Raw genomic sequence first — 13,196 nt, 5'->3', positions numbered from 1 at the left:
ATGGATTGTGGGTTCAAGCCAGCCGGAGTATCTCGGCAAATTTGGAATCTTGAGTAGGCTACTTAGGTACCTTTTCAGGATTCTTCATTTGTTTCGAATAGTTTGAAGGGAGTGAGATGAGTCAAACCTGTCCCAAGCCAGTGGTAATGAACCCCTAAGTTGTACTGCAATTATTGTTGATGAGTTAAGCATGAACAGTATTTGAATGTGCGATCGAGACTTCCCGTACCGACTCTTACCTGCGATGTAAATTTCCCTGTTTACATCGCAGGTAAGAAATCATGCAAAAATTAAAAGTCTTGAGCAGATCTATGATTCAAATTTTCAGTTTATGCCGTTCAACACAAAAAAAGACTCCGACTTCTTCAAGCTTCAATAATCTTGACTGAATTATCGTTAAAAATCAACATTTTTACATTGGTTATAAGTATTTAAAAATTTGAACTAATCAAAATATTGTATTGGATTTTATATAAGAAAAACAATGAAATATCGGGTGAAATATCATCTGGATTAAGCATCAATAACGGCGCTAGCGACGTCCTATTAGTCAATGATAGATTAAATGATAAGAAAACTGCAATGCCTCTGCAATCAAACACACAAAGAAATGGTGGAAGAGTTGCGTTACCATTGACTAGTGTAAAATTTAATTTACAAATCCGTCGTTATCACTATTCTAGTGGTTTTTGTTAGATTTGTATTTTTGTAACACTAGTTTACAAAATTTAGAAAAAATCGTGAACTTGATTAACTGACCAACATTTTTAATGTAAAATCGGGCGCTGAAAATGAAATTCAAAAAAATCTCAGTAGAACCGTTTTTGAGTTATGCTTCAAATATGAAATTTCAGAAAAAATAAAAAAGTTCTTGTACTTAGATTAAAATATCTCGGACGGCACAAGAGTAATTTGAAATCCCTCTTTTGCATATTAAAGGTGAATAAATTTTTTATCGATCATCTGAACACTGTTTTTGCGTTTGACCAACAGTATTGTTGATATTAGTGACTTTATGAGAGAAAAAATTATAAAAAACGCACTTTTTTAGAGAAAATTTTGTTTCAACGAAAGTTTTAGACTTCATGGTAGCATTCAAAAAAACTGATTTTCTTTTGCGCTTAAATGTCAATTCAAAACAAATATTTCAAGTGGTTGTTTATCAAAATCGGTTGAAAATTGAAGAAGTTATGGATACTTTAACATAACTGTAATTTTTGCAGTTTTTAATAATTTAACGAACCGCAGTACACTTATAATAGTATAGGAAGAATAACACATGGTAAATCTCACTCGCTCCAAGTTAAAATTATTTATTAGCTTACAAGAAGGTCACATGCCAAGTTTCAGGAAGATCTGACCATAGGGAGAGGTTGCTTGAGTCTCAAACGTGAATAAAATTTTAAGGTTTTCTGCCTGGGAGAAACACAAAATACTGGTTTTTCATCAATAACTTCTTTCATCACCAGTCGATTGTTTTTTATGGTTAATTTTTTCAAATCCTAAGTTGAGACAAATATTTCACCCGAAGACTGCAACACGATTGGACTTGAAGTAAAAAAGTTATTGCAGTTCAAAGGCCGCACATTTTGTCCAACACGCAATGTGTACTTTTTACGCATTGCGTTTTATACATAGAATTTCGACCAAAATTTCTGTTTCAAATCCAATCGAGTTGCATTATTCGGGTGAAATATTTGTCTCAACTTAGGCTTTAAGAAAACCAACCATAAAAAACAATCAGCTAGTGATGAAAGAAGTTATTGATGAAAAACCAGTATTTTTCGTTCCTCCCAGTCAAAATACCTCAAAATTTTATTCACGTTTGAGACTTAAGCAACCCCTCCCTATGGTCAGATCTTCCTGAAACTTGGCATGTGACCTTCTGGTAAGCTTATAAATAATGTTGACTTGGAGCAAGTGAGATTTATCATGTTTCATTCTTCCTATACTATGATAAGTGTACTGCGGTTCGTTAAATTATGAAAAACTACAAAAAATACTATTATGGTAAAATAGCCATAACTTCTTCAATTTTCAACCAATTTTGATAAACAATCACTTGAAATCTTTGTTTTGAATTGAAATTCAAGCGCAAAAGAAAATCAGATTTTTTAAATGCTACCACTGAGTCTAAAACTTTCGTTGAAACAAAATTTTCTCTAAAATAATGCGTTTTTTATAATTTTTTTTCTCATAAAGTCACTAATATCAACAATACTGTTGGTCAAACGCAAAAACAGTGTTCAGATGATCGATAAAAAATTTATTCACCTTCAATATGCAAAAGAGGGATTTCAAATTACTGTTATGCCGTCCGATATATTTTAATCTAAGTACAAGAACATTTTTAATTTTTCCGAAATTTCATATTTGGAGCATAACTTAAAAACGGTTCTACATACTGAGATTTTTTTAATTTAATTTTCGGATTCAGCGCCTGATTTCACATTAGAAATGACCTTCAGTTTACTTAGTTCAAAAATGCTGTAAACTAGTGTAATTTATGTAAATTTTGTATTTCTTTTCTTTTTCATTTTTGTAAATGGTTTCACTCAAGTAATATTTTGTCGTTTATTTTCATCCAGGATAATTTTGTAATTTTTTTAAAATTTTTGACTTTTTGTAATTTTTTACATGTTCTGTTATTTTTGACATTTTTTCTCATTTTTGTTTAGTTTTGGTAACTTTTCTAATTTTCAACGTTTTCGTCAGTTTCTAATTTTTGGCGTTTTTCTGGTTTTATCATTTTTATCATTTTTTAAATTTTTGACATTTATGTCTATTTTATTTAAATTATTTAGTTTCAGCAAAATTTTATTATTCATTATTGTTTCTTTTTCGTATTTTAGTTATTTTTTAACTTTGTGTTCATTTATTTATTTGTTTTAAAATCAACAGATCATATATTGATCCAAATGATATTTTAAAATTTAGAGACTAACTACAGATACAAACCCACACTGAACTTAGAACACTAAGAATACTTTTTCGGAATACTTTCTTCGAAACATCAAAATCAAAATGCTCTTAGAAGCGGTTGAATATCTTAATAACGCCAATTATTGCAGAGTTGGCCCCGTAATTGTTCAGTCTAAGAGAAACGAAGAGCTGAAGATCCCGATTCCTCAAACCTCGAGGTTCATATTCAAGGATCGATCGAACCAAACTACAGTAAAGACTTTTGAGGCAGCAGATGTCCTTAAAGTCCTACGTCATGCGGAAAAGAAGACCAAGGCTTCTAAAGGTCTTATCAACGATATAGTTGGTATGAGTCACACATCAAGATCTTTTATGTGTTGAGCACGAAAGATTGCAAATAAACGGCTGACAACGGGCGTCGTTTGCGGGAAAATGATAAATATTACTGCACATTTTCTACGGTTTAAAGGTAGGCGATTGGCATCACACGGAGGCAAAGAGGTTAGACTGGTTCTGCAGGAGATTCATATCTTCGGGGCCATTGATAGAGTAGAATAGAGAATAGAGTAGATCAGGAATACAATTGGCCCTAGATGACTTCCCTGAGGCACGCCTGATGAAGCTGAGAACTGCCTGGAAAAACAGTTACCCGCAACTTTCAATTTACGTCCAGTTAAATAACTGCGGAACCAGCCAAGAAGAGATCCACAAAATCTTAAACGTTTGAGCTTTCCGACGACAATATCATGGTTCACCTTGTCAAATCGGTATGGATGGCATCAGTTTGAGATGTCTTCGCAAAACCTTCATGCACGAACGAGGTAAATATCAATAAGTTAGTTGTAGTTGAGCATTGAGGCAAAATCCATGCTGGTCATTGGAGAAGTTATGCTTGCAGAACAGGAAAATGGGATCTAAATCCACCAATTTACACATTTGCCAACAAAAAAAAAAATCAAAATATATAAAACATGTTAAAAAGTTTTTTCTCTTTTTTCCGTTGGTTTTGTGTGATTTGAATTATCAAAATTATTGACGCAAATTTTTACACGCAAACAGATAAAAATCACTTGTGAGCGGTACAAGCGCGTGGAATGTGTCTGTTGCATTTCAAGAGCATTGGGCAAAACTGATGAAATGCTAGTTGCATTATAAAAGAGTGGTATAATTCTAATATGATGCAGCATAGCATTCGAAGGGCTGTTTTAATGCAACATTGCACTTGATGTGCTGATAAAGTGTAATTTAGCACTTGAATGCTGGTATAAAGCTAAAATAATGCAAAGCTTTAGTGCTTATGGTTACTTGGGAAGCAATCTAACAGTATCAAAATTGACCAACACAGTGAAAAATGGAGTTTTTGAATATTTATTAACATTCAAAGGTGGTTGAAATGTATAAATAAAGTCATCCGTTGTGCGGTTTGTGATTCATTTTATAAGCCAATTCTTAAGCAGTCCATAATAATCCACCGGAATTTCAAGCATAGCCTACTGTTAGGAGTGCCCTATTTAAAATATTTTCCGAAAACAAGGCAGACTGTAAATATTTTCTTAAAAGTCAGCTTGAAAATTATGGTTCTATGATTTTCTGTACAAAAGCTGGTAGATTCAAGTAGCTTGAGTCGTCTTGTTACGGAATCAAACCAAATTGTCTTGGTACCTTCAAAGCCCGCATAAATTCGAGGCACACCATTGTGTGTCACTTGAATGGCGCTCTCGAAATATAAACGCTGAATATTTCTCCTTCTCGATCCTGATAATACCCAGCAGCGCCGATGTACATACTCTGCAGTGAATAGAATGTGAAAAAACCTACTATTCACAACGGAGTAGAAATCTTTCAGCTAGCCTTTGGCGTCACAAAAGTGTATTATTACCCGCAAAAATAGATATTTAGATACACTCATCGAGTGGCATAGGGTGGTCTCGCACTTATGCTTTCGTGAATACTTCTCCATGTACTGATGTACAAAGATACTGACGACCAACTCGCAACATGTAGTGCATATTTATTAGCGAGCCGACTCGAATGCCGCAGCATAGCTCAGGACAGGGCGCAAAATATGTGTATTTTTCTGCCCAATTTGGATTAACTGAGCGGCTGCGCTGACTGGCCCGGGGCAGCATCGTTGCTTCGTTCAAGTCAAAAGAATGAATGAAAAACTAAACTACACAGTGAGTTTAGGCATAGATGAATGAAGCTGCGGTCTTCCACAGATGATTGCTCCGGAGAAATACACGACGACAATGCACATACGGCAAGCGAATAAATTCACAACGTTCATGGCTTATAACTCGTCGTCAACCGTGTACACAAAGCTGAATAGTAGAAGTTTGGCGTATCCGACAAGAATGTGCTCTATCGGGTTATGTAATAATTTGAATAGACAATTTATAACATGCATCGTTAGTAGAGGAAAACAAGTTTTATGGCATCATCGTTGATTAAACAATGTTGAAAAAAAAAACTGTAATTCAGAACCGAAAGAATCGCTGGTCATGCCACAGGCGACAATTTTTTTTTGGTGTTCATAATTTTGAAAAACATCGACGCCGTTTCCATCAAGAACTTGTAATCAATTAAAAAACGGGTCAATATAGGCGGCTCTGATTAAACCGTGTCGAATTATGGTGATCGCAGTAGGCATACACCGGACCGGAGTGATGCTCAATCCTCCGACCGAGCAACGTTTACTGCTATGCGTTGCGTAAACTTTCATTACCTATATGTATGCCCGACACAGTTGGCTGGGTATTCGAAAGGACCTCCATTGCCAAAGTAGGCGCTATGATGGCCGTTAATGGGAAGATGCCTTTTATGGTCAACTGGAAAGCCTTGGCGCGAGCACTCTTGAGCCTTCCATTCAACCGCGCTCTCGGTGCCACAGGGGAATATGGATGAGCCTACTAGCTATAGCAATGCGACAGGTTGCTTCGATTACCGTTAAAAGGTATGCTACTGGGATAACAACTTTTCTTGCGATTATTAAATCCAATGTCAAGTATGCCCATAGTTATGCAACGCATTTGGACTCGGTTACTGGGGCAACACGTTCCCTTATTGATAGCGTTTAAATAGAACGTAGACCTTCTTTTCGTGTTCTGGAATTTGTGTCAGATGAGAGGCTTTAATAAGATAGGTACTTGCCTGCTACCCACTATCATTTAACGCAAATGAAAAGTAGCGATATGATCCACATTTTTATGCACGATAGCTACTGTCCGCTAGAGACGACCGACTACGGTTCCATTTCTTAATTGAATGGCATTCAGCGAGCGAATATTTCGTAGTTTACGTCATTTACGTTAACTTAAAAAATACTGTGCCTTGTCAGTGCTACAAAAGTTATTCCAACTGTTTTGGAATATTGGTGTCTAAATTAAATAGCAGCCCGAGTTAGACATCATCATGATTCGAAAGTTCGAGTTTAGAGAAAAAGGTCATTCCCCACAAGCGATCTTAGAAGATGTTCCTAACTCATGGAGTGGCGTTGACGTTTGCCACATATCTTTGAGCAGCATTCCCTTTAAAAGGAGTGGTGTGAAACATGCCAAAACCGCAGTTTGTCTGTAGCGAATTTGCGGTGCCCTTTTTACTTATGCGCATCTACTCTGCCAGGGATCGGATGGGACAAAACGAACCACGATCGAAGGTTTTTGGTCCGTCGAAATTGATGAGGGTATAGACAAGGCAGTTGAAAAAAAAATCAACAACAACGACGACGTGTGCCTCTCGGGCTTTTACTACGCCGCTGCTGAGTAGGTGACGTCTTTTTTTACTAGAATCGGAAGCTGTAAATAAAGGCATGTTGCGGAGTGTGAATGCTGTCCGCGCAGAACCTTATTTTCCGCTATTCCCCGATCGATCGGTAGAATGTCTTCTACTAGCTAGGGTTAGGCTGTTCGGAACTTCGTCGCATCGTTAAAATCGACTAATTTAGATACAATAACACAGCCAATAAATCCTGGTGTTTATCTGCTTCGAGCTCTCCAAGCCTATCGATATGTTCAGCTCAATAATATTCACCACTCCACTATCTATCGAACCTGTTGGAAAATTTGCATTTTTGATTACCCTCGTCATTGTTCGATTCGTTCTGGGTGTTCTTTTTGCTATCTCCAGCTTTTAATGATCAGGTGATTCATCCAAGGTATTTGTGCGCGCATAATAAAAACATAAATTTTACTCTAAATTTTAGCTTGTCGACCCAGTTTGCCGGAAAGGATTATGCATGGTTTTCTAATAGGTCAATGAAGGATTGGGTCAGGGTATGGAATTGTTAACATTGTTATTTCGACACTAACGAAGATAAGCTACGTGGTGCTACATGTGCAAATCCGTTTGATGGTTTTGGTACCAGATCAGTGCTCTAGTCACCTGAATCCGATAGTGCATGTAAGTGAAGTGACAGAGGTTCATTTCCAAAGATCATACAAAGTGACGTTCCTCACCTGAAGCGACTCCTGTAATCGAGTGGCATAGGTGACTATAAAAAAAAGGTAAATTTTACCTTTTTTTTCATTAACCTAATAAAAAGGTAAATTTTACCATTTTTCAATTCACCTCGCAAAATAGTAAATAAACCGATTTTTGAAAAAAATATTGAGGTAAGTCCTTTTTTGCCAGGCTCGTGGCAATTCGGCTTCGTGTTCTTCCGCGCCATAATGGCCACTGAATCCTCCTGCACTGCGTTAACACTTTCATTCCCTTCTCCGTTCGACTAATCCGGTCAGGTCCGGCTTTTCCGGAATGATATCTGGAGGATGACGTGGAATACACCTCGAAGCTGGGTCGATCTGAATCAAAAGCAAAGTACACTGAGGTTTTTTTTACGCGGTATTTTTTTACACGGTATTTTTTTACGCGGCTTTTTTTACGCGGTTTTTTTTACGTGGATTTTCGAATAAACGCGGTTTTTGAGAGAAAATATTCTTAGACTTTTTCAAAGGAAAACACTTAGAATCTTTTTGTAGTTGGGAAAATCTTAGCTCTGAGACTAAGAACGTGATACATGAGATCTGAGACATGAGACCTGAGACTTGAGACCTGAGATTTGAGACCTGAAATATAAGACTCGAGATCTGAGACACGAGACATGAGACTTGAGACCTGAGACATGAGACATGAGACATGAGACCTGAGACATGAGACCTGAGACATGAGACATGAGACCTAAGACATGAGACATGAGACCTGAGACCTGAGACATGAGACCTGAGACATGAGACATGAGACATGAGACCGGAGACATAAGACATGAGACATGAGACATGAGACCTAAGATATGAGACCTGAGACATCCCGCATAAATCAGTATTATACAATAACGATTTTCATTATCTTCTTCCTAAGACACACAAAAGATTAGCTTTATAGTTTTGGATTATTAATGTACGATTAAGGTAGTCTTTTTTCCATGAAATCGAATCGTTTGGACGCACTTTACGATACAGCGAACGGGTCGTTAAGTAGAGTAACCATTCATTTTTTTTGCTTTTTTCTACTCGTTCTGAAGCGAGTTGGATCATACGGGGAATCCTTAGTGAATGATCGTCTCATAAGAAAAAGAACGATAAAGCATATCGTGTTGTATTGATAAAAAGATAAAAATTAATATCCAAAATTAGCTTTATATACTTTTATTTTTCATAATATTATTTTACACTTACTAAACTTTTCAATTATCACCTTTTTTAATTAAAATTCTTTTATATGCGATGATTGTAGAGGTAGATGGTAGATAAAACCGGAAAACTGACTTGTGGTGCTGTAGGATTGTCCACATTGTAACTTTTTCCGCCTATGAGTCCGCGAACGTCTTCCTCCTCTGAGCTTTTGCCGGTTTTGTATTGAGGTCACCTGCAGCCGTGGTTCCATCGTCATTGCCTGAAATTGCGAGCATTCTCCAGATGTTCACCATTTCGCCTTCTAGATGTTCCATAAGCTGTGCTTGGTCTGAATTCAGCTTGCCACAGCTTCCGGTATTTCTTCTTTGCCGAATTCTATCGGTGGGAGAGAATGGATTCAACTTATATATTCCCCTCTAAATAAAAAGATTTTTATTTTACCTTCATCACTTGCACCTGTCGTCCCCGGCGGCTTCCGCGTAGTCTTCGGAGGTTCCGTACGCTATCTCCCACAATTCCGGAACAGGAAACAAAAATGGTGAAAATGTGGTCATGTTTGTTGACGTGACAGCAGAAAATACGATGCGCGTTGCAAAAAAAATCTTTTATTTCCAAAATGATTAATCTTATCTTTCCTGAATATTTTTTTATCATTTCGACGTGTTGCAAAAATAATCAATTTCCTTAAAGAATTATTAACCGTATCTTTCCGAAATGATATTTTATCCATATTAGCGAAGGCACATTTAGCCAAAACACAATGTGAAACGTTACTATTAAGGTAATCAGAACGAAATGTGTACGTCTCGGTGGTCGAGTGGTTAGCGTGGTTACACGGTAATCGCTGGTCCACTGATGGCATGGGTTCGATTCCCATCTCGGTACTGGGTGTTAAATGTTAATCTTAAGTTGTCCACGTCATTTATTCAGTCTGTAGAGCCTAAATCGGCTAAGACGGTGTATGTCTTTTAGAAATAATACTCAAGATTCAGCGTATCATGTTTGATTATGCGGGATGAGACCTGAGACCTGAGACATGAGACCTGAGACATGAGACCTGAGACCTGAGACCTGAGACCTGAGACATGAGACATGAGACCTGAGATATGAGACCTGAGACATGAGACCTGAGACCTGAGACATGAGACATGAGACATGAGACCTGAGACATGAGACATGAGACCTGAGACATGAGACCTGAGACATGAGACATGGAACATGAGACCTGAGACATGAGACATGAGACGATCTGAATTCCACACTGTCAAATAAGCCTCACTATATTCTACTATTCTATTAATCTAATTGATTTTTTTTATCTTAAAAATAAACTATCATTGTACGCAAATTTTTAAATAATCATGGTTCTTACGCGTTTTTTTTAGTAACGTGCTTTTGCGCGAATTTTTTAATTACAATGGATTTTTTACGTGGATTTTCGAATTTCGGGTTTTTTTTACACGGATTTTCGAATGAACGAGGTTTTTTATGCGGATTTTCGAATTAACGCAGTTTTTTTACGCGGATTTTCGAATTAACGCGGTTTTTTTTACGCGAATTTTCGAATAAACGCGGTTTTTTTACGCGGTACGAAATACCGCGTAAAAAAACCTCAGTGTATTATGACGAGAACAACTAAATGCTATCTAAGACAATACTTACTATTCTGTTCCGATTTTCTCATATTGGACACGAAGCAAAACTTCCCTTCTGAACGACAAAACAGCTTAACCTCAATAAACGGATTCGTCAAATAGTTACTTTTTTCGAGATGAATTGTACCGTTTTGTTTAGCTCAATCCAGGTCAACTTCACCACAGAGAACAGAGTTCTGGCTGGAGCTCAAAACGTGTGTGATAATACCTACCTAAGATTCAAACCAAATTCGTAAGTGGACTAACATCCATAAGATGTCGCTACCAGTACACTTATTTATTTCCTTTTTTCGACACGCTTATTAATTAATACTCATCGCTTATCTTAAAGGAGGCCAGTGCAATGTATGACAGTAACACATTTTTTTGTGTAAAAAATTTTAAAAACATCATGATTTTAAAAACATGCAAATCCTATTCCAATCACAATTTAATCGCTGTCATATGTCTCAGCATATGCCCCATATTGTTCTATCAATATTGGCGCTGAATTGAAAGTTGAATTCCAAGTTTTGGAGTATGGGCTGGGATTTTACTATCAGTAAACAATTTCCTAAAACAGAAATTGTTAGCAAAAATGTTATAATTGTAAATTATGGGTCGATATTCCGGTTGATGTTACCTGAGATTGATACATGAGGACTTGTAACTCAGGATAAGTAACCAGTAGAAATGGATAAAATTATTATTAATCATGAGTTACAAGTCCTCTTCTATCGATCTCAGGTAACATCAACCGGAGTATCGACCCATAATTTACAATTATATCATTTATGTTATGTTTTTGTTCTAGAAAACTATTTACCGATTAATAAAATCCCAGCCCATACTCCAAAACTTGGATATCAACTTTCAATTCAGCGCCAATATTGATAGAACAAGGCATATGACAGCGTTTAAAGTGTGATTGGAATATGATTTGAATTTTTTTAAATCATGATGTTTTAAAAATTTATTACACAAAAAAATGTGTTACTGTCATATATTGCACTGGCCCCCTTTAAGATAAGCGATGAGTATTTATTTCTAAGCGTGTCATAAAAATGAAAAAAAATTGTTATACTGGTAGCAACATCTTATGGATGTAAGTCCACTTACGAATTTGGTTTGAAACTTAGGTTGGTATTCTCACATACGTTTTTAACACATTTTTGTTCGGGGCTCGCTATCTGTTATCTGTGACTTCACCTCGCTACGAGGTAAATTTTACCTTATTTGGATTTACCTTTTTCTAAGTGAATTATACTTTTTTATTCACCTCAATTAAAAAATTTTACCTCGCTGTGAGGTGAGTTTCACCTCGAAGAGGTAGAAGTTGCCTTTTTGGCTTTCACGAGCGTTCACCTTGCTATCTCGGTAAATTTGACCTTTTTATTATTTTTCGTGTATTTATATTAACACAATGCGGATCAAATACGAGATATCTCGTGTTTTCGCTCGCCGCGAATGTGCCAGCACATGAATCATAACTCAAATGATATAAAATCAATAATGACATTATATTGGACAAAATTGAACACAACATTTTCGGTGACTCAGAGATATTTTTTTTATACAATTTGGTCCAGCACTTTCCGAGATTTAGAGTGCAGAATTTCAATGTTTTCAGCCTTCGCGGTCCGTAATGTGTCAACTTTTTAATGCAATTATCAAAAATTTCAATACATTTTTAGTTTAGACTTTATTCAAGTTTTTTTTAATTTGGAACAATTTTCGTTAAACCGTAACTGTATACTTTTTAATGATTGCTTTGCATCATCGCCAATCTTTTCCTTCGAATGTTTGGTTCGGGTTTGACTTATAAACCACAAAGAAATTATTCATGCCAATAAAAACAAACAAAATCAAAACAACATATGAGTGCTAATATACATAACTACTTTACCTACTATATAGTTTTAAAGGAAAGTGCCGCAAAAACAAAGGATTTTTTCCTTTGATTTTGGGACAAATAAAAATTACTTAGATTCTAAAACATTTTCTTTTGGTTTGAAGAACTGTTTTCCTTTGAATCAAAGAATGTTTTTTTGATTTAAAATCTGAAATTTATACCTACCTACCTAGGGTCCGGCACCGATTGACCGACGCATAAGGCTGAGATAAAAGATCTCCACTAGTGGCGATCCGGAGCCAGCGTCTTCACTTGCTGCCAGCCAAGGTTCTCGTCAACTGTGCGGATTTCAGCGGCTAGACTACGCCGCCACGAGCTTCTGGGCCTGCCTCTTCTTCGATGCCCATCTGGATTCCAGTCAAGCGCCTCTTTGCAAATCTCGTTTCGCAGCGTGTGCCCAATCCATCTCAACTTACGTTCCCTAATCTCGATTTCTAGCGCCCTTTGATAACACCGGCGATGTAGTTCGACGTTTGAGACCCAGTTGCCAGCCCAGCTAACGTGAAATCGTAATAGAAATGATAATCCAAATCAAATATTAAGACATTTTCAATAACCATCGTAAACAAGTTGGTATAGAGTGATTTTCTATCATTCATTTACGACAAGCTTTGCTCAAAAATAGTTGAGTCGGATAGCAGTTTAGTCAATTCGTAAATAGTCTCCAAAAAGTTGGGAATATGCTCATTCGACATTTACGATTTGAGTGAACTGATTTACGATAAATGGGCGGTCCTTCAATTGACACTCTCTCCGGTCTCTTCCTTTGACCGGTTCGTAAAAAGAAAATCTCACCTATAGAGCTATAGCGTAGACCAGTGGTTTTTAAACTTTTTTCACTCACCGCCCCCTTTTGCAAAATTTTCGAGCGCAACGCCCCCCCTGGGCAAATTTCCAAAAATTAAAAAAATGATTATCTGGATCGTTAAAAACCATAAGCTTTTGGTTTGTGTTCTTGTAAGACTAAACTCAAAATTCATTCAAATTTATATGAGGTTCTCAGAGCCAAATGCGTAGGGGGTATTATAAGTGTTAATGGTTCGATTTTGATTAGATAATGTCTAACGATTCTTCATGTTTCAAACTATATTTCGTAAT

General features: G+C 36.6%; 1 protein-coding gene across 3 annotated transcripts in view; it reads left to right on the top strand.

The window, feature by feature from the left end:
- Positions 1 to 13,196, top strand: part of LOC129751237 (semaphorin-1A) — a 213,984-nt gene that overhangs the window by 126,529 nt on the left and 74,259 nt on the right. The window lies entirely within an intron of this gene.

Source organism: Uranotaenia lowii, chromosome 3, assembly GCF_029784155.1.
Source record: "Uranotaenia lowii strain MFRU-FL chromosome 3, ASM2978415v1, whole genome shotgun sequence".
Classification (NCBI taxonomy): domain Eukaryota; kingdom Metazoa; phylum Arthropoda; class Insecta; order Diptera; family Culicidae; genus Uranotaenia; species Uranotaenia lowii.
Note: the sequence above shows the minus strand (reverse complement) of the source record. Positions and strands in the feature narration are given on the sequence as shown.